The sequence below is a fragment of the Chionomys nivalis genome, chromosome 5 (genome assembly GCF_950005125.1).
Source record: "Chionomys nivalis chromosome 5, mChiNiv1.1, whole genome shotgun sequence".
NCBI lineage: Eukaryota > Metazoa > Chordata > Mammalia > Rodentia > Cricetidae > Chionomys > Chionomys nivalis.
This window is the reverse complement of record NC_080090.1, coordinates 78,759,437-78,782,367: the sequence shown is the minus strand read 5'-3', so window position 1 is coordinate 78,782,367 and position 22,931 is coordinate 78,759,437. Positions and strand designations below refer to the sequence as shown.

At 35.5% G+C, this 22,931-nt stretch overlaps 1 protein-coding gene across 3 annotated transcripts in view; it reads left to right on the top strand.

The window, feature by feature from the left end:
• The window catches only part of Kcnt2 (potassium sodium-activated channel subfamily T member 2), a 367,931-nt gene that overhangs the window by 186,034 nt on the left and 158,966 nt on the right, over positions 1 to 22,931 (top strand). The window lies entirely within an intron of this gene.

Here is a 22,931-nt window from a genome sequence, read left to right as displayed (position 1 = left end):
TAGTAAAAAACTTGAACATTAATATTAAATGCTTCATGCCTCTGAGTCCCACCAATATAAACTCTAAACCTTTTTTTTGTTAAAAAATGGGACTGTCAGTTTAAAAAAAAATCAATGATTTATTTTTTAAAATGAAAGATATCTAAAAATCCTAAAGCGTGTTTGAAAGAACATGAAAATCCAAACCAACGAGAGGCCTGAATGTAGTCACAATTTATTCATTTTTATTATACTTTTGTGTTTCTTTTGCCTGTTGAGTGGGAAAATAAATAAAATAATAGAGTTAATAAAGTAAAAGAATATAAAGCCAAGATAAGCCTGGAAACAGGTTTCTTTTCTAGGTAGGGTATCAGGCAATGGCTGTCTAAAGATGTAGGGTTTTAATTAGGAAATAAACAACATATTGTGAACTAAGCATATTTCTGGGAATCGCCTGTTCAGGATGAAGTGCCATCAGTGCCAACACTCTGAGACAGAATTTTTCTTATATCTTTTTTCAGAAAATGCTTCCACAGATGTCATATTAAATATGCTCTCAGTACTCCCTGGAATATAGGCTGTAGGAAGAGAAAGAGCAGAGTCAGAAATTCTGGGATTCCCAGGAAGGAGGTCCTTAAGTCTTGACCCAGTAAAAAGGTTGACTGTCGTTAAATTTGACATCCATCTTCAAGAAAGATGTGAAATAGATATAATGAATTAGATACAGGGTATAAGAAGAAAGAGAACTGAACTTGATGTTTTGTTCTAAGAAAGTGAAAATGAAATGTGACATTTACAAGACAGAAATCTGGAAAGGAATCTAGAGGGAAATAGACACAGAGACTCTTGTATTACAGATGCCTTTGAGAAATCCAACAGGAGACAATAAGTAAACATGGGACGACAGCCTGAAGTATAATCCTGGAGCTACATTGCAGACCTGGCACGTGTTAGCTCACAATTGCTAGTTATAGTCAAAGGATTAGAAGACAGACCCCTAGGCATGTGTTTGATCGAACCATATGCAGGCAGCAAAGCAAGACTGTGTTAGGGTGAAGACAAGAAAGAATGTCTTTCATTTACCTATAGATTTTCAAACTTGACCATTAAGTGCACAAAATAAAAATAAACAAAACCCCAAAACTCTGAAGTGTAATGCATCTGATTTTTATGAAGTGCTGTATGACTAAAATGGATCTAAGATTTTTTTTTATTTCCCACTTTTGAAAACAGAGCCCTCTCTATACTATCCAACCCAGATGGTTGTCTATTTTAAACTGTACTCGATGTCAGTTTTTATAGAGCACTTTTATTATCATCAAAGCATTTTCCTACCATCCAGCAACCAGATCCTGGCGGGATATGTATACCAAAAAAAAAAATTATTTTTCCTTCTTAATTCCTTTGTTACCCAGTTTCTTAAACATAGTTAGATACTTATATTTTGGTGGTATTTTGTTCTCTCTCTCTCTCTCTCTCTCTCTCTCTCTCTCTCTCTCTCTCTCTGTGTGTGTGTGTGTAGTGTGTGTGTGTGTGTGTGTGTGTTATCAATTCAGGTCCTAATGATTGCAGCTCAAACACTTTTACCAGTGCACCATCTCTCCAGCACCTGCCCTGTTTCTTAGAATCCTTATATTTGAATACATATCAGGGTTCTTCTCAAAATTTCCCAGCTGAACATTTCCAATACATTTCACAGCAGTGTACCCTCTTCCTTGTCCATAACCTTTGCTAGGTTGTTGTAAAATATGTGCCCTTTGAACTTGGGGAGGTTCACTTCAGAACTGTCTCTTTTCTATATGCATTACAAAATCTTGTTTAATTATCTTTTTTTAAATTTATTTCTTTATTAAAGATTTCTGCCTTCTCCCCGCCACCACCTCCCATTTCCCTCCCCCTCCCCCATCAAGTCCCCCTCCTTCATCATCCCTAAGAGTAATCCCAGTTTCCTGCCCTGTGGGAAGTCCAAGGACCACCCACCTCCATCCAGGTCTAGTAAAGTGAGCATCCAAACTGCCTAGGCTCCCACAAAGCCAGTACGTGCAGTAGGATCAAAAACCCATTGCCATTGTTCTTGAGTTCTCAGTAGTCCTCATTGTCCATTATGTTCAGCAAGTCCGGTTTTATCCCATGCTTTTTCAGACCCAGGCCAGCTGGCCTTGGTGAGTTCCTGATAGAACATCCCCATTGTCTCAGTGTGTGGGTGCACCCCTCGCGGTCCTGAGTTCCTTGCTCATGCTCTGTCTCCTGCTCTTGATTTGGACCTTGAGATTTCAGTCCGGTGCTCCAATGTGGGTCTTTGTCTCTGTCTCCTTTCATTGCCTAAATGTTTTTCTTTGGGTTCACCTTCTTAATTAGCTTCTCTAGGATCACGCATAATAGGCTCATTGCTGGTGGGAATGCAAACTTGTGCAACCACTTTGGAAAACAGTGTGGAGATTTCTCAGGAATTTCGGGATCCACCTACCCCTGGACCCAGCAATACCACTCTTGGGAATATACCCAAGAAATGCCCTATCATACAACAAAAGTATATGCTCAACTATGTTCATAGCAGCATTTTTTGTAATAGCCAGAACCTGGAAACAACCTAGATGCCCTTTAACGGAAGAATGGATGAAGAAAGTATGGAATATATACATATTAGAGTACTACTCAGCAGTAAAAAACAATGACTTCCTGAATTTTGCTGGCAAATGGACGGAAATAGAAAACACTATCCTGAGTGAGGTGAGCCAGACCCAAAAAGAGGAACATGGGATGTACTCACTCATATTTGGTTTCTAGCCATGAATAGGGGACGTTGTTTAATTATCTTTTAACCTGGGTTACATTAACTTTCACCAGTATTTTCTTATTCACAGATTAGTTCCTTTAGTTTTCCTTAATAATTCAGCTTCATGGAGTCACTCAAATATTTTTTTAATTCTCATTATACAGCTGAATTACATTTATAATAGACTTTTTTCTTTATGTGTAAAGTTTGATATTTATTTTTAGATTCTTGATTTGTTAGCAAATTGATTTTAGGATGCTCTAAATAGCTTATTTGAATTTCATATGAGCTGGTTCCTGCTAGTGTACCAACTGTGAATGTGAAAAAGCACTTTCAGTCCCTTACTTTATAATTGTCTTTCATATTGACCATTGAGAGCACTCAGTTTATTTTTTTCCCTTCAAGCAAATTATACCCTAAATGGTATAACTTTTCTCCACAGGGCTTTTTGCCTGTTGTTTGTTTGTCTTTCTCTAAATCTGTTCCATTTCTTAAGTATAAATTCAAACACAGTCTTCAATGCTTAGTAACCACAAAGATGTAGAGAATCTACAGAAAGGCATTTGTAAACCTTAAGGTACCATTCAAATATCCAGCAGCCTTTTTACTGCCACAAGTCACAGAGAATGTCAAGAGTTGCATGGAAAAGATTTTCTTTAGAGGTGTGCTTCTCAGAGGATGGAAATATGTATATTTGTGTAAAGGAGCATTAATTCAGAAATAGATTATTAATAGGTCATTTATAGGTTCCTGCCTATTCATTTCACTTTTCTGGTTATTTACTGCACATTTTTTGGCTATAGCTTAAAAAGATATATTCTCTAAGTCCTGATGTGTTTCTTTTTTAAGTAGAAATAAAAGAATATTATATAAGCATTCTTCACAGAACTTAGACAACTTTGAAAAATAGTAGCTTATATTTAGTTTTTGAAACTTTAAAATGTGTGTAAGATATTTTGATAGTATCCTTCTTCATCTACCCCCCATGTTGCACTTTTATGGACCGACAACCCCACCCACACACAGACATTTTCTTTCTAAATACATGCCTTCTTATTTTACACACAAATTAATACCCTTCGTAATCCTGCCAGTGTTGCCCATATGCAAACAGACTCCAATGAAGCATAGGAAACTCCCAGCAAAGAAAACTGATTCTCCTTTCCACAGCAGCCATCAGCTCTCTGTACTCTTCTAGCTCCATCATCTAGACCCGCTTCTCTAACCATGGTGACATTTTGACAGGCTTGATATCATGGATTTTCTATCCAGGTACCCATAGCACCTATGAATTCATGAGTGCAAAGTCCATGCCATGAATTAAAGACATCATTTACCACTCCCCTCTGCATTGTATTATCCTCTCTTCTAAAATGATCCCTGAATATTGGGTCAGGGAGGTTGGCATAGATCATCAACAGCTGTACAATTGAGAGTCACTTATTCTTAGCATTCTAATACATGAATTTCTGCATTTGACCACCTCACAAAGAGGCTTCCTGACAAAGAACAATGGGAAATGAAGGAATTCTCAAAGTGTTACAAATGACTACACCCAGGCAAGGAAGATCTTCCTCTATTTCTTTCCCAATGGTCAGCATTGAAATTATATACATTCAAAGAATACTGAATGTACCAAACGAATTAATTATATTCATATATTTAGGGAGGGCTATGTATAAAATAAGAAGCCATGGAATTATCAGAGAACAAGGTGTTACATGGAAAGAGTGGGAGGGAGGAAAGTAACTGGGATGACAGAATCATAACATCAAAAATATTGAAAATTACAATAGGCCATGCTTCTACATTGCACTTTTATACATAACTCTTTAAAATAGTAATGTAAATGAAATTGGAATATGCATTCTACAGCAGGAAATTTGGTACTAATTCAGTGTAGTTACAAGTATTTTTTTTTTGAAAGAGCAGCTAAGTAAAATTACCTATTTCTTTCATCTTAGTTATTAAGAAGCTTCATATTGGGTTTATGCTCAGTCTCTACATATAGGTTTATTTTTCTTAATCTGAGGAAAGGAAATAAATTACGTCAGCATAAAAAACTGCCTTATCTATAGTGTTGTCTGTCTCTATGGTCATTTTACCTATATTTTACTATTTCACCTGCCCTAACACACAATAGTTCATCTCTAGTTTCTGGTTTCAATACACAGACTCCAGGTTAAACATATAATAGAAAATACACAAAATGAGGAATCACATGCAGCATTTGTCTGTAGATATAAAGTATTTGGAGGAATACACAGGAGTATTTGACTGGGTCATGTGAACATTCTGTTTCTAGTTTACTGAGAAACATCGAGATTGATTTAAGTCAAGTTATTCCAGTTTATAATTCTACCAACAGTTCATAAAGTATCAAACATGAGGTGAATGGGGGTTGGAGAAATGAGAGAGTGGGAGAAGAGTTACAGTAAATTAAGAATATATATACATATATAATATATACGGCAAATATATTTAATGTTTTTTATTTTATATATATATATTTCATGTGCTTTCTTTTCATATATTTTACATGAGATATATTTCATATATTTTATTCATGTACATATATTTCATGTACTTATAGGAGAAGTGAGATGGTGGGAAAAGAGTTAAGGTAAATTCAGGATATATATATATACACACACACACACACACACACACACACATACATACATATATATCTACCCTAACTCTTCTTCACACTCTCATTTCTCCAAAACCCATCCACTCTCCAACCACCAAACCTTATGTGAAATTTATATAGTAATTTACCCTAACTTTTTCCTCATCCTCTCGTATATTTATCTGTAATCAATGTGACAAAGTATCTGTCTTACAAGCCAAGTTAAAACATAGATGGGATAGTAAGTAGATAGTGTATAATAAAGAAGACTAGAAATAATACTGGTGGTTAAAGATTTAATCAAAAATTGGAATAAAGATGAGAAAAAGAGTGGGGAGTAAAGTGTAAATTAAAAAAAGAATGTGTTGCCTCGGGTGAGCTCATAGATACCTTGGGCTTTCAACACCAAACAGGTTAATCATTTCAGTTATCCAAAAACATAGTTTTTTCTCTCTTAATTGATACCTTTCTCTAATACCTCTCAGTTGTCTTATTCACTTCCTAGTTCTTTCAAAGAACTGAAAACACTTCTTATTTCAAACATCTATTCTTTGCCCTCTTTACATGAACAGTCCAATAGATTTACCTCTGCAAAGATTTCCCCACCCCAAGTTGTCTATGCCATGGAGGACCTTTTCCATCCATTGTTTCTTGCTTAGGTGGTTCGGTCTCTCTGTGAATATCCTTCTAAAATATTTCCTTAGAACAATAAGTATTGCCTTGTAAGTTTAAAATATTTAACAGCTTGATCTGTTAAATTCAAAACATTCATATTCCACTTTTCCTTGTCTGGTTCTACTTGTTGGCCTCAGCTCACCTTGTGTTCCCTTCTTTCAGTGTGTGAGCTCCTTTGGCATTCTTTATGTTCTTTGCAAAATCAGATTCCTGACCTCTGGACTTTGAACTAAATGCTTTTATTTTCTTTCTTGAATGGCCTTAATTTAATTTCTGGTCTACTTTTGGCATCAGCTCTTATGCTGAATCTTCAAAGAAATTTTTCTTGGCAACTCAGAGGTTCAAAATGGTTCTGACATATATCAGCTTTTTGTGTCTCCAGCAGACATTTTTGTCTTTATTGATGACACCCTAGAAATGTTTCTGTGTTTGCAGAATATATGCAAGATGAAATATCATGTGTTGGGAAAAAATGAGAGAAGAAAAAATAAACCAGTGATTTTTTAATCTCTTATTACAACCAATTCTTTCCCATTTTCTAAAGTTAATTTTACTTCTTATGTAAAAATTTTAAATTGATAATTAAATATTTATATCATATAATTTAATATTGTTAGAATTAAATGATTAAGATATGGGAAATTCTTTCCCATTTTCTAAAGTTAATGTCATAACAACAATGGTCACTAAGCCATTCTTGGAACAAATCATGATTTTCAGGAAATTGCTTCAATTTAGAGTGTTTGTTGTCCTTCTGAAAATGCTCTTTGAGAAAGTAACATAGATCAGAAAAATAATCTTCTTTTTTTAAGTGAAAGTGAGTTCTTTAGCTACGTTACTATATCTATAGGTGTTTATTTATTTGACCTTAACTTATACATTTAAGCTCAAATTACCCAGCTGGTATTTCTTAAGCTTCATCATCACAGAAGACTGTTCTTGAAGATTGAAGAAGTGTCTGTGACCAATATTTTATTACATAGATGTAATCAATCTATCCATCAGTTAGAAACTAGGATGTTTTCAGATGATTTAAGCAAAGAGAGTATTATGAAAGTAAATGCACAAGAAACAGATGGTGGCTTAAATTACCTGGTACTTATTAGGTTCCGTCTAACATACCATGTTTGCAAGGATTTTTGAGTTTTTCTTTACTTACATTTTATTTATTTATTTATTTTATTATTATTATTATTATTATTATTATTATTTTGGTTTTTTGAGACAGGGTTTCTCTGTGGTTTTGGAGCCTGTCCTGAAACTAGCTCTTGTAGACCAGGCTGGTCTCGAACTCACAGAGATCCGCCTGCCTCGCCTCCCAAGTGCTGGGATTAAAGGCATGCGCCACCACCACCCGGCCTTTACTTACATTTTGATGGTAAAAAAAAAGAACATTGCTAAGTAAAGCTTATGACAACCAGATTTATATATTTATTTTGTGTGTGTGTTTATGAGCCAAAGTACATGGATGGATGTCTAGAGAATAAGTTGCAGAATTTTGTTCAAGTTTTCTAGCAAGAGGGTCCTGTATATAGAACTTTAGTTGTCAGGATTGACCCTTCAACACTCAGACCTTTTGGTGAACCATATTTTGTGTTTGGTATTTTATTTTCTTTCTTTTTAACTAAAAGTTCTTTTTAATTGTCTTTCTAGGTCTGGATTATCTATCACATGCACGCACTCATAAGTGGTTTTTAAACATAAAGCAAAGAAAACCAGCCCACAAATCACAATCCCAGAAAACCTAGACAATAATGAGAACCCTAAGAAAGACACAAATAGATCTAATCTACATGGGAAGTAGAAAAAACATGATCTCCTGAGTAAACTGAGAGGATGAAGACCTTGGGAGAGGGTTGAAGTGGTGAGGAGAGGAAGGGAGGAGAGCAGAAAAAAATGTAAAACTCAATAAAAATCAATAAAAAAAATTTTTAAATTTCTTTTTAAATGCAATATATTTTAGATCACATTTTCCTCTTCCCCTACTCCAACCAGAATCTTCCTACCTCCCTAATGATCTGACTTCATTCTCTCTCTTTCAAAACAAAACAAAGCAAAATCCACAAATACAAAAATTAAGAATAACAAACAGAAAAAAAATTAGAAAATAAATATCAAAACAAAACAAAGGCCTTAGTAAAACTACTGAGTTTGTTTTCTGTTGGAAAATTACCTCTGGTCCTGAGCCCTGTCCTGCAATGTGATTGATATACTCAGTGTCATTCTTTTGCAGAAAACTGATTTTCCAATTTGTCGAGAACATAAGCTGCAAATAGCTTCTTGGTTAGGGATGAGGCCCCGTATAACCTTACCCCTCTCAGTGTTGGGATCCAGATTGCCCTGAATATCTTCTGTTTGCTGTTATAGTCTCTGTGATTTCATATACACATCAGTCCTGTGTGATGGAAGACACCATTTACTTGGAATAATGCACCACTGCTGGTTCTTACAATGTTTCTGCCTTTTAATCATAGATTGCTGGGCCTTGTGAGAAAAGTTTTGTTGACAACAACCTGTTTAGGACTGAAGGCTCCAAAATCTCTTTTTCCTCATTGTGTTTCTGTGTTAATCCCAATTTTCTCCAGGAAGAAGCTTTTCAGGTGAGGGTTCAGCCAGGCAGCCTAAGTCTTAGCCTAGTGTGCCCACTGAGGAGCCATGGTAGGGCGGTTCTGTGGCTCTGGTGTTGTCACAAAGGAATAACATTGGGCTAGAAGGAAAGCTGAAAGGGGTAGCTCTATTATTTTATTTTTCGTAAATGTAAATGTGAACTTCCTATTATACATATAATGACAAATAAAGGTATGTAAGGTAGACATTCGGAATGCTCTTGGCTATTCATTTTATTTTTAAGAACCCACTATGTAAAATAAATTAATGCAGAATATGAAAATAAATTCTGGAGAGGCAAAGGCTCACAGCTGAGAAAATGCTTCAGGACTGAATTTAGTAGCTTCTCTGAATAGGTTATTTCCTCTGGGCAGAGCTGTAGCTTCACTTGGATGATTTGTTGAACAGCCTTAAAAGTGATTTTCACTCCAAGACCAATAGGCCAGTATAAATATAGCTATGGCTTCAGGCAGTGGTAACCACGCTGGGTATCAACTGACCTTTACTGCTGAGTTCAAGCAGCATAAGAAAGATACAGGGCTCTTACTCCAGGGTCTTCTTTTGTCTTTTCATCATTCTGAATAATAAAAATTCCTTACAGTTGTATATAAAGTTATTTATGCTTTGGCTATTCTTTCTGATTTACACACAGCCTCAGTCTATTTGGCTGGAAACTTTTTTAACTTTATAATGGTACAGTGACAAATTGTAAAGTTCAGTGTTTTAAATTAACCTTTATTTTAATTTTATATATGTGGGTGTTCTGCCTTCTCACATATCTGTGCGTTACAAGAGAATTTTGGATTACCCCAGAATTTGAGTTACAGATAATAGTCACCTACCAAATTGGTTCTGGTAATTGAACCCTGGTCATTCAGAAAAGCAGTCAGTGCTTTTAACTACTGAGTCATCTCTATGGTCCCTAAAGTTTAGTTTAATGTAAACTTTCTCTGTATTTTCTTTTCACCCAATAGACATCGTTTTGAACTTGTTATGATATTAATTATTTTAATACCGAAAATAGTTATTTTTGTACTGGAACTAGCTCTTGTAGACCAGGCTGGTCTCAAACTCATAGAGATCTGCCTGCCTCTGCCTCCCAAGTGCTGGGATTAAAGGCGTGCGCCACCACTGCCCGGCTCTTCTTCCTTTTTATATCTGTTTACTTTAGAAAGTTAACTCATAAGAAAGGGAAATACAGTTCCTTAAAACTATAAACCTTTTCTTAGATTTATATTATGGGAAGGAAAACAGCAATATTTAGAAAGTTTCCGAAATTGAAGACTTGTGTTACTTCCAGTATTAATGTAAGAAAAGTTGAAATGAAGAGATAATTACGTGTGTATATGAATCATGAGCTTAAATATGAACATGTGATGATACCCTCCTGAAAACCCACACATAAGTATTTTCACATACATTTCATGTGCATATTCATCATTCTTAATACATTCCAAATACACACATGCATAAACTCCATATGTACATACAGTATACTCGGCATCAACACATGCAATCTATATGTAACTCTCGGCATAATCATGTGTACACACTCCATATGCAAACTTATACATACTTTACATGTGTATAAACATTCACATAAAACTACACATTTTCTCTGCATACACATACTCCATTACTCCATATAAACACTCAATATGCACAGAAACTACACACACACACACACACACACACACACATACACACACACTGTATATGTACACACCCCATAAGGAAAGGCAAAGACAAACATGTTCACTCCTTTTAAACTTCACAAGCATCTTCTCCCAGAGTGTTTCGTTACATTGTGCTGTTTCTCATGGGTAAGTTTCACTATGAATATACAACATATCTTATTGTATAGTATAATAGATATCATGAGTTGTTCTGAGTTAATGTATCATCATGGGTATTGTGGCATACTCTTCTCATAAGTTAAAATCTAGGCAGTTGATGCAAGCATGTAAAAGGCTGCAACTAGGAACTATTACCAGGCTATTGCCAGGATCAGGCATCAGTACATCATAACCAGAATCCCTTACAATTAACGTGGGGGAAAAATAGAAACATTCTTCAAGGCATCTTGTTGGCAGGAAGAGATGTTTATGTACTGTTCCCCTTGCATTATTGGATTATAGTGACATGGTGAGCACAGCTGTCTAAGCCTGTGTGGAAGTGGTGTCCTATCTCTAGAGAAAATTCCAACCTGTTTCCACTTAGTGAAATTCTGTCACCAGATTCCTCATTTTTTATTTAAGAAAAAAGCAATCTTAGTTTTCATATAAATTTCAATTTTCTCTCCCCCCAGTCCTCCAGCTCCCCCCACCTTCTCCCCATATCCCCAAATAAGCCTTAGAGAGGGTGAAGCTTCCCATGGGGAGTCAACTAAGTCTGTGACATCACTTGAGGCAAAAACAGGAACCTTCCCACTGTATCTGCCGATCAAGTTATCCCTCAAAAAATAAATGAGCTCCAAAAAGCCAGTTCATGTACTAGGGATAAATTGTTGCTCCACTGCGAGGCGCTCCACAAACTGCCCGAGACACACAACTCTCACCCATATTTAGATAGCCTATTTCTGTCTCATGTAGGTTCTCCATCTGTCAGTCAGGAGTCAGTGAGCTCAGGTTAGCTCAGGTAAACTGTTTCAGTGGGTATCCCCATCATGATCTTGACCACTTTGCTCATATTATTGCTCCTCCCTCTCTTCGACTGGATTTGGGAGCTCAGTCCAGTGCTTCACTGTGGATCTCTGCATCTGCTTCCCTCAGTTGCTGGGTGAAGGTTCTATGATGACAATTAAGTTATTCATCAATCTGATTATTGGGGAAGGGCATGTAAGGTACCTTCTCCACTATTGCTTAGATTCTTAACTGGGATCATCCTTGGGGTTTCCTGTTAATTTCTTTAGTGCCCAGTTTCTTGCTAACACCAGAATGGCTTCTTCTTTCAAGTGACCACTTTCTTTGCTCTTCCTCTCTGTCCTTCCCCCAACTAGACTTTCCTGATCCCTCTGCACACCTCTACTCTCTCCTTTACCCCTCCCTATCCTCCTAACACTCTCTGCCTCCCCCCATTTTACCATTTTACCTAGGAGAACTTCCCTTCCAAGAGAGAATCCATGTATGTCTCTTTTAGGGTTCTCTTTATTTCCTCTCTTCTCTGGGGTTGTGGACTGTAGCCTGGTTATTCATATATATATATATATATATATATATATATATACACACACACATATATATATGTATATATATAATATTCATTTATGAGTGAGTACATACTGCATTTGTCTTTCTGTGTCTGGGTTACTTCACTCAGGTTGTTCCATCCATTTTCTTGCAAATGTCATGATGTTGCTTTTAACCACTGAGTAGTAGTCCATTGTATAAATATAAATATACCACTTTTTAAAATCTGTTCTTTGGTTGAGGTGCATCTAGGTTCTTTCCAATTTCTGACTAATACAAATAATGGTGCTATGAGCAAAGTTGAGCAACTGTCCTTAGAGTATGAGTGCACATCCTGTGAGTATACGCCCAAGAGTTTTATTGCTGGGTCATGAGGTAGATTGATTCCCAGTTTTCAGATAAATGGCCATACTGATTCCCAAAGTTGCTGTACAAGTTTGCACTCCCACCAGCAATGGTTGAGCTTTCCCATTTCTCCACAACCTCTCCAGCATACGTTTTCATTAGTGCTTCTGATCTTGACCATTCTGAGAGGTGTAAGATGGCATCTCAGATTTGATTTGATTTGCCTTTTCCTGATGGCTAAGGATGTTGAGCAGTTCCTTAAGTGTCTTCCAGCCATTTGAGATTTCTCTGTTGAGAATTCTCAGTTTAGATCTGTACCCCATTTTTTAACTGGTTTATTTGGTATTTTGATGTCCAGTTTCTTGAGCTCTTCGTATATTTTGGAGTTTATCGTCTATCAGATGTGTAGTTGGTGAAGATTTTTTTTTACCATTCTGTAGATTGTTTTTGTGTTTTGTTGACTGTGTTCTTTGTCTTACAGAAGTTTCTTGGTTTTAGTAGGTCCCACTTATTATCTATCTCAGTGTCTTTGCTTTATTCGGAAAATTGTCTCCTGTGCCAATGAGTTCAAGGCTACTTCCCACCTTCTATTCTATGAAGCCTATTGTAGCTGGATTCATGTTGAGGTCTTTGATTCAGTTGGACTTGAGTTTTGTACATGGAAATAGATAAGGAACTATTTGCATTCTTCTATATGTTGACATCCAGTTATGCCGGCACCATTTATTGAAGATGTTCCCCCTCCCCATAGTAAAATTTTAGCTTCTTTGTCAAAAATCTGGTGGTCATAGGTGTATGGATTAATACCCTGCAGGGTCTTCAATTTGATTGCATTTGTCCTCCTGTCTGATTTTGTGTCAATATCAAGCTGTTTTCATCACTCTAGTGCTATAGCAGAGCTTGAAGTCAGGGATGGTTTTGCCTCCGGAAGTCCCTCTATTGTACAGGATGGTTTTGACTATCCTGGGGTTTTTGTTTTTCTATATGAAGTTGAATCTTGTTTTTTCAAGATCTGTGAAGAATTGTTCTAGGATTTTGATGGGGATTGCATTGAATCTGTAGATGACTTTTGGTAATGTTGCCGTTTTTGCTATGTTGCTCCAACCTATCCAAGAGCATGGGAGATCGTTCTTTCTATTTTCTGATAGGTACTTCAATTTCTTTCTTTAAAGACTTAAAGTTCTTGGCATACAAGTCTTTGACTTGTCTGGTTAGACTTACCACAATACATTTTATCTTTTTTGTAGCTATATTGAAGGGTGATGTTTCTCTGATTTCATTCTCAGTCCATTTATCATCTGTATATACGAGGATTGCTGGCTTTTTTGAGTTGATTTTGTACTGTGTCAAATTACTGAAGATGTTTGTATGCTGTAGAAGTTTTCTGGTAGATTTTTTTGGGTCACTTTCATATCGTCTGCAAAAAATGAAAGTTTGGCTTTGTCATTTCCAATTTTTATCCTCTTGATCTCTTTTTGTTGTCTTCTTGCTCTAGCTAGAACTCCAAGTGCTATATTAAATAGAAATAGAGAGAGTGGGAAGTATTCTCTTGTTCTTGATTTAAGTGCAATTGCTTTGAGTGTCTCTCCATTTAATTTGATGTTAACTGTTGGCTTGCCTTTTATTGCCTTTATTATGTTTATGCATGTTCCTTGGATCTCTGACCTCTCCAAGAACTTTATCATGAAGGTAAAAAAAAAAAAGGGACTTACTTTGTGTCTTATTACTGAACTTGTTCTAAGTTTTACTTTCCCTGTATGTTTAATGGAAAGCATGTTGAAGCCTCATTTTTATCTTTATATTGAAATTTGAAAATGTTTCCCAGAGGACCTGACAGTTATGAAAGGATAATTTCATCACATCAATTTCTAGTGCTTTAATCACAACCTTTATTCAAATATTTCCGTGGTGTTTTATCTTAGATTCTTCAAACTGATATTCCTAAGAAAAACGTTACTCCTCCTACCCAAATAGTCAATACCTATAGGTGGGCAAATTCTGGCTATTCTTTTGTGCAGCTTGGATGATTAGAGGTCATTATTGTCACTACATATGTTGTTACATACACAATCTAAAATTCCCTGGATTATTTCTGCTAACCCTCATCTCATCACATCTACTTTGGCTTCTCCATTGATTAATAGGAATTCAGGGTAATCAGTTAAGGCACCATCTATTTCTGCTGTGATACATCAGACACTGAATTATAAAACTATAAAGTATGTGTCAAAGCTTTTCTGCCATTAGGAAAACCCATGCTTGTCTTTTAAAGAATCAATCACTTCACATTAGTAAGCTCAGAGGAAAGTTTGCTTGAGTTTTGTTTATGCCTTCTCTTTAACAATAATAATTTATCTACTTTAGTTAGGTAAATCTACTTCAATCATTGTTATGTCCTATATTATTGTCCTTTTCTTCTTCAAAACTTATGGTGGAAAACATCTCCTATCATAACAAAGCACACTTTCTTAATACTTTATGGCTGAACATGAACATATGCTCCATACAACTGAAGCAACACAAATGGCAGAATGCTGTACAATGAATAATATCCACCCTCACCACCATGAACTTCATCTCTTTGTATTGTTCATGATAATGCCTCATAAACTTTTTGGTTTATACAAGTTTTACAGAATGTTTAGATTTGCTATCATTTTGCTTTAAATATTTAATGAAGAGGATGAATTGCTATTGAATATAATTTTTGTTAAAGGAACATATTTGCAGGATAGACAATATGGAATCAATTTAATTGAAATTTATACTGTAGGAAAAATCTTCTATTTTGTTTCATTATACATAGTCTGTAGCCTTAGACAATTTCTACTGCACACTTTAACTAAAGGAGTGAAACAAAAAAGTAGCTTACTCAAAAATATATGAAGCTATTGGAGCCAGTCTCATTTGACAGTTCAAAAGAGTATGCTTGTCCATAGTTCACAATACACGGTTCAATCCCTATCAATCACCTCTCTTCAAAATAGTAAAAACAAATGAAACTAGTGAAAAACAAATTAAACAAAGCAAATGAAACACTGAATAGAATAATTACCTAAATATTACTTAAGAAATGACTGCTTTTTTCATATTAGATTCTTGAAATTAGAGACTGCTTTTTTAGTTTCCTAGCAACCTAGACCCAAATAATTATACAGAAACTATATTAGTCAAAACACTGTTTGGCCAATGGCTTAGGCATATTCCTAGCTAGTTCTTATTCTTCATTTACCCATTTCTATAAATCTATATGAACTATGAGTCTATAGCCTACTGGTAAAGTTCTGACATCTTTCTCTTTTCACAGGTACATGATGTCTCTCTGGCTCCATTTTCTTTCCCTCTAGATCTCTGTATGGATTTCCTGCCTGGCTATATTATGCCATTGTGCAAAGCAGCTTCTTTATTAACCAATGTTAATAAATAATATTCACAGCCTACACAGAGGAATCCTAAATCATCTTCTCTTTTCTGCCTAAATAAAAGGGAAAGTTTTCATATTAACACAGTAAAATTACATGTAACGAAAATGGTCTCAAGCAAGAATTACACTTAAAATATTTTTCCTATTTGTATCTGGAAAGTTTAATATCTAATTTATATTTTTTATAACTAAGGAAAACCATAACTATAACTATCTTTCTTCATATCCATCAATGACCCCAGAAGGATATAATATTACCTAAGTAAACAGGAAGTTGTAAGCAACTTCCAAAACTCTAGAATTGACAGAGACATCTTGCTATCTTGACAATCACCCAAAGTTTTTTTGTAATATTGGAACATACATCTTCCACCTACAGGCTCATGGTATCTGGCAGACTTTTCCATAAAAGAAGAAATTTGAAAGGCTGTTTCATCTATATTGGCAGTTTGTCAGTCACTTCCTTCTGTGTCCTGCAAAATGTCTGGTAGACTTTTTCATGAAGCAGGAACTCCGAAGGACTGCCTCACCTTCTTTAGGCAAGTTCAGCAGTCATTTTTCTCTGGATCCTGCATGTCCTATCAGTCAGGCAAGGCAAACGTAATTTCTTGTGCAAATGGCTAGCAAACTGCATAGGAAGACTCTTCAATGCCCATTATCCTCTTGAAGTAATTAGTGCTGCCAGAAGCAGTCATGTCTCACTGTCGAGAAAAATCGAAGTTCTTCAAACCTTTTAAATATAATATTCTGTAGGTCTTTTTTTGTTGAAAATTATCTATCTAATATATCACGGTATATCTAGAAAACTGAAGTAATGTAATTAAAGTTTGATTATTATAGAGGACTACATGTTAATCTGTATTTTTTAACTATACATTTTTTAAGTTAGCTGCATGAACATAATACTTAACACAATAATATAAGTATACTTATAACAAAAATGACCTTAAATTTGTATTAATAGACCAAGATCCGTACCAAAATGTAAAATGTTCATCTCTATATCATATTCCCCTTTCAATGAACACAAATATTTATAAACAACCATTTTGGGAAATTGGGCACTGTTTTCTTCAAATAATTTTCTGGTGTTTGCTGGGTGAAATGTTTTTAGGGTTAATGGAGACCTTTCCTGGGGTCTTGTTCCTTCAAACCATATTAGTTTAAAAGGAATCCCATCTACTTTGGAAACAAAAGCAAAACCTCTTTTCCAACGTAACATATACTTAGAATCAAATTTTGAAATCAAGATACCTGTAAAATATATATGTTGGTTTAGCTTAGCAGCCCATACAATGAAATGTCTCTCTGTAGTTAGCTTATTCACATTGAAAACATTAAAAGAAAACACAATAATATACACAATTCAGACTCTTAGTGTAGTTTCCATATTTAAATGACCTTTTAAAACTCTTTCACTTTTTAATAATTATTTTATCATCTTTACTCCTTTAATCTATGACTTTCTATACACTTTCTTTTATCATAAGCCTAGGTACATTTATGTAACAATGTGACCCATTTAGAGTTTTTTTTTCTGAATCTGTTTTATTGTGTATCTGTAATCATTTTCTGACCAAGATTTTTTTTTAATGCTAAACATGTATGCCTATGTCTGATTCTAGTTTTTTGTTGTTGTTGTTGTTTGCTGCCCCATCCAACATGGTAGAGGTATGTTCACGGCCTCTGTAAACCATGCTCATATCCCTAGCACTTGGGATACAGTGGGATTATGTTGCCATTAAGCAACTTGTAGCGCTCTACTCAGAAACCCCATTTAAGTGCTCTGTAGTTGAACCTCCTGAAAAAGGTAGAACCATTCTTACCACCAGTATAAACTAGAAAGCCATCTCTTTTTTTTATTTGTAAAAAGATGTTTTATTTGAATTCATTACAAAAGTATGGGCAACCAGAGTCATAAAGGCAAATGCATGTTCTCTTACATCTTTGTTTCTTAGCTCCAAATCCTCAGATCAAATGGAGGTGATCACAGAAAACCACCACTGGTCACAATGCAAAAATCAGCAGATTGTGGGGAGTGTAACTCCAAGGGCTACATCTACATCACAGATTCTGCATCTGTGGCTAAGGGGACATTTCAGAAGAGGGAGTGGAAATAATTGTAACAGCTAGGTTATCGGCAAGTCTGCTTTGAAAGGGTCTATCCTAGAAATGACTTATAATCAAGACTGGATTAATGGCAGGATCAATGGGCATATTAACATGGAAGGGAGAAAATTTCATGGGTTCTAACTCCTAGATAAAGAATTAGAGGCAACTAATGACTGTTAGGAGAAGGAGAATTAGTCTCTCCTAGGGTTGAACCCCCTTATTTGTTGTCCAATACAGATTGATCAACACTGAAATATTATAAAAACCACAGAAACAGCCCTATCAGATTGCCTCTACATCTACTTTTGTATGTATATATGCATATAAGTGTATGTAACAATAATAATAAATGAATAATTTGAGAGTTTATGGGGCGATATGAAGGGAAGGGTTTGAGAGAATGTAGTTGGGAGGGGCTGGAGGGAGAAAAGGAAGTGAAAAGTGATGTAATTCTATTTCAATTAAATTTTTTTTAAAAAGAAAAAATAAAACAAATATTAAACAGCTAGGTTGGTGATACTCCATGGGTGCAACCTCTGATATTACCAGGTGATACAATCCCACGGCCAATTCCCTCAACCTCATGCTCTCTAAACATTCTACTTGACTTCATCAATGTTCCCTGGGCCTTAGGTGCAGAAGCTGTATTGCACATACAGCCAATGGGACTGGGCTTAAAACCAAGAAGAAAGCCATCTCTTAAAGAAGCCTCACCTCTGCTTGTGGCTAGCAAACAGAGCTTATCTGAACAAAAAAAAAAAAAATGTGACTTCCATGAAACTGCACTTGGCTCCCATTTTTTGTGGGGCTAGAAGCCTTCTTTGTTTTTCTTAAGCTTTTTTAAGTTCCTATGTGGATCCATATCCCAGATAGTAGGCACCATTTGTAATCAGAGACTAATTTTTGTTTCCCATCTGCCCAGATCCAAATAATCACACAGAAAATATATTAATTAAACACTGTTTGCCTAATTGCTTAGGCATATTCCTAGCTCTTACATCTTAAATTAACCTATTTCTGTTAATCTATGTATCACCACAAGACTGTGGCCTACTGGTAAACTTCTAGAGTCTTCCTCCTAATCAGCTACATGATGTCTCTCTGGATCCACCTACTTTCTCTCTCTCTCTCTCTCTCTCTCTCTCTCTCTCTATATATATATATATATATATATATATATATATATATATATATATATATATAGTATGCATTTCCTTCCTGGCTATATTATGCTCTGTCATAGGCCAAAACAGATTCTTTATTAACCAATGGTAATAAAACATAATCACAGCATACAGAACACTATCCCACATTAGAGTTTAGTTTTCTTACAGTTAATATGTATAAGATGTTTGTATAGGTGTGTGATGGTTATTCTATTTGATATTTTGTTTTTGCTCTTGTTTTATTTTTAACCAAAATCACTCTTAATAAGAACAAACAGTATTTCAAGTTACAAAGCAATGGGATTACACATTTTCAATGAGTTTGAGTCCTGAGTCCTCCTCTCTAACCTGGAAGTAAATTTACTGATACAAATTTTCTATGGCCATAGTCCTTATAAAAGCATGTCAAACTTCTGTGTTAGTAGTATCACACAGGTTCTGTGCTGATATACTGTACAGTGTATATTGTGGACTTGTGTTTAAGCTCTGTATTTTGTAAAATATGACCAAAATTGGTAAAGAGGACAGAATGATGAGTGGGAACTCTGGATTCTTGTGTCTCTGAAAAGGAGATTTGGCCAAACATTAGGAATCTTTTAGGTACAGAGAAACTGATGCAAAGAATAGAAACACAGAATGTAAAACATTACATTTTAATATGCTTGTTTTGGTCCTTTCAAACAATAAAACAGATGCAAAACTATGTACTTAGGGCATTAGAGATTCACTATTAAATTTTTTATTTATATGAATTATATTTACCATGTAGTTTGCTTATATGTGTGTGGGTGTGTAGGGAAACATGAGGACATAAGTTTGCAGGAGCCGATTCATGTGGATTCCAGCGATCAAACTCAGGTCATAGGGCTGTTGGCACACATCTTAGCCTGCTGAGTTATTTTATTGTCTTAAATTATGTTCAATAAATGATTAATCCAGAGTCATTTAATCGTAGCCATGAACAAAAGCATAAAGTAGACAAATAACTTTGGAACAAATAATTCTAAAATATTTATACAGCCATAAACTGTAGACTTTTGTTATGTAGTTAACAACACCTAAATCATTTGAGTTTATGTTTGGTGGAATTAATTTGATATGGCTAATAATTAAATGAAAAAAGAGATCCAATTAATTCTACCAAACATTAACTCATTTAAATGATGTGAAAAGTCTTTGGATGAACATTTGTATTTATTTCATGTATTGTAAAATTTATATATGAAGCCCTGAATCTTGTGAATATCTGTGGCCAAACTGGCTTTTCCATTGCAATGTGGAGCAATGGACCAAGCTATTCTTTCAAACAAATCATTACCCTGATGTTAAAATATTTGCCTAGGCTAGTGATAAATCTTTCTCCCCTTTCTGATTTCCCAGGAATTCATTGTCAATTTCTGTAAATGATGGCAGTGAACCATCCAAAGGTCAAGTATGCTTAGACTTGTCAAAGATTAATGATTATGGGCCTACCATGCAAATTATCCAACACACATAGAAACTTAGTTCACTCTTGTTGCCATTTCCATAACTGAGGGGAGTTGAAGCATTGAGGAAAGATTAGATAAGGTTACAGCTAGTTATAAACCCGTGGATTGTTATATTTATTATTTATTTATTTGTCTATATTTTTATCGCATTGTTATCTACTCTGTCATTACTAAGGTATGTGACTGAAGCTCTGCACCAATTTCACCAGGCTCGCTGACTGTTCACAGTGGAATCAGCAGAAGCTCATCTTGTACCCAAACTCTGTTTTCAGAAAAGGGCAGGCCTCCCATGGATAATCAAGTTGTAGTAATACTAAGCACCTCCCTTTTTATTAAGGTTGGGCAAGGAAGTTTAGTGTGAGGAATACATTTCCAAGAGCCAGCCAAAGTATTAGGCACAGACGTTGCTCACATTGTAAGGGGCCCCATAAATTGACCAATCTACACAGTTACCACTTATATTTAGAGAGCTTAGGTCGTCCCTTGTAGACTTCCTGGTTGTTGGTTCAGACTCTGACTTTCTATGTGCCAGGTCAGTTGTATATGTGGGTTTCTTTGTTATGCCCTTGACCCCTCTGGCTCCTGAAATCCTTCCTCCCTCTCTTCAGCAGGATCCTGTGAGCTCTGCCTAGTCTTTGACCGTGGGTCCTGTATCTGTTTCCATCAGTTACAGAATGAAGGCTCTCAGATGAAAACTGTGGTAGTCACCAATTTGAAAACAGGAGATGGCCAGTTCAGGCTATGTATTCACTATTGCTAGAGGCTTAGTTGGGTCATCCTTTTACATTAGTGGGAGTTTGTCTTGCATTAGGTTCCTGCATAACCCTAAAAGTCTCCCTTCCCAGGACACTTTCCATCTCCACCCACCCCCAACTAGGTCCCCCCAGTCCAGCCAGGAGATATTTTCTATTTCCCCTTCCCTGGAAGATCGATTTGTTCCCATTTGGGCCCTCCTTGTTACCTAGACTATTGGGTCTGTAGATTGTAGAATGGTTATCCCTTACTGTACAACTAATATATGCTATGAATAGGTACATACCATATTTTTTTTCTTACTGGGTCTGGTTTACCTCACTCAGTATGATTTTTCTTGAAGTTCAATCCATTTGTTATAAAATTTTCTGATGTTCCTCAACTAAAGAATAGATAAAGAGAAAATAATACATTTACACAATGGACTATTTCTCATCACTTGTTTTCTTTTGGTCATTATATTTTTATCAAGTAGAAAACGGTGAATGTATGTGATACTTTGGGGTTTTTAAAATTCCTTAGTGATTAATGATGCTTATTCCCAAGTTGAGGAACTGAGTTCTTTCTTTGGATCCACACGGTATAAGGAGCAAAGCCATTTCTCTAAGTTATCTTCTCATTTCTACAGGTATACATATACACAGAGACACAGACACACAGACACACAAACACATACACACACAGTGCAGTGAATGAAATATAAAAGCAAGAATTTTGTTATAGTTAATTATTATGTACATAAATTTAATGATTTTAGTAAACTCATTTCTATGCTTCTATTTCATGTAGGGATTGGAAACAACAAAATTATAAAGGGATTAATTAAACATTATTTTGTGCTAGGTATTTTATGTATCATTTGCACATGTAGTTCTCATAATAGCTGATAATGACGTTAATATCACTGCATTCCTTCTTCAGGTGAGGGTAAAGGTGAAATAAATTAAAGAAGTTATCCAGGTTAGCAGAGAGCTCATAAAAAAGGATTGGACAGTATCGATATTACTAGCAGTGGTACTGCCCTTCTTTGTAGATTTTGGGGACTTTCCTTCTTGTAAATTAGGGGGAATTTGTCCTCTTTTTGTATCTTCATCTGTAACATTCAGTGAAGATTGATCATGTCAGTGTTTCTCAACCTTTCTAATGCTACAATCCTTTAATTCACTTCCTCATGTTGTAATGACCCCCAACCATTGCTATAGCTTTTTAACTGAAATTATGCTACTACTATGAATTCTAATGTAAATATCTGTGTTTCACTTGACCCTCAAAGGGGTCACTACCTATATGTTGAGAACCATTAAATTATTATTAAATTTAATTTTTTATTAAAGAAATCATGAGAAAATTTATTTGCATGAATTTATATAACACAATTTTTCAATATAGATAATCCTTTTTTTAGTGTCTTTATGTGTCTTTATTTGAATATGTGAATCCGTTCATGAGTGTGAGGCAAGAAAACATCCTTAGTGTCATCCTTGCTTCCCACTTTGTTTGAAACATAGTCTCCTCTTGTTCACTGATACATATACTGGGCTAGTAGGCTCCTATGCTTCTAGAAAGTTTACAGCCTGTACCTCCCATTTCCCAGAAAGCAATTCCCAGGAAAATTTGGAATAAAGATGCATGTGCCGCTGTGTCTGGTTCTCATGTGTGTTCCAGGACCTCAACTTAGTTCATCCAGCTTACAGAGTCTAATCATCTCTCTGGTAACCTATTTTTTATTATGAAACACAGATATATGATGCCTACTAGGTTCATATAAATTATTTTTATTTAAA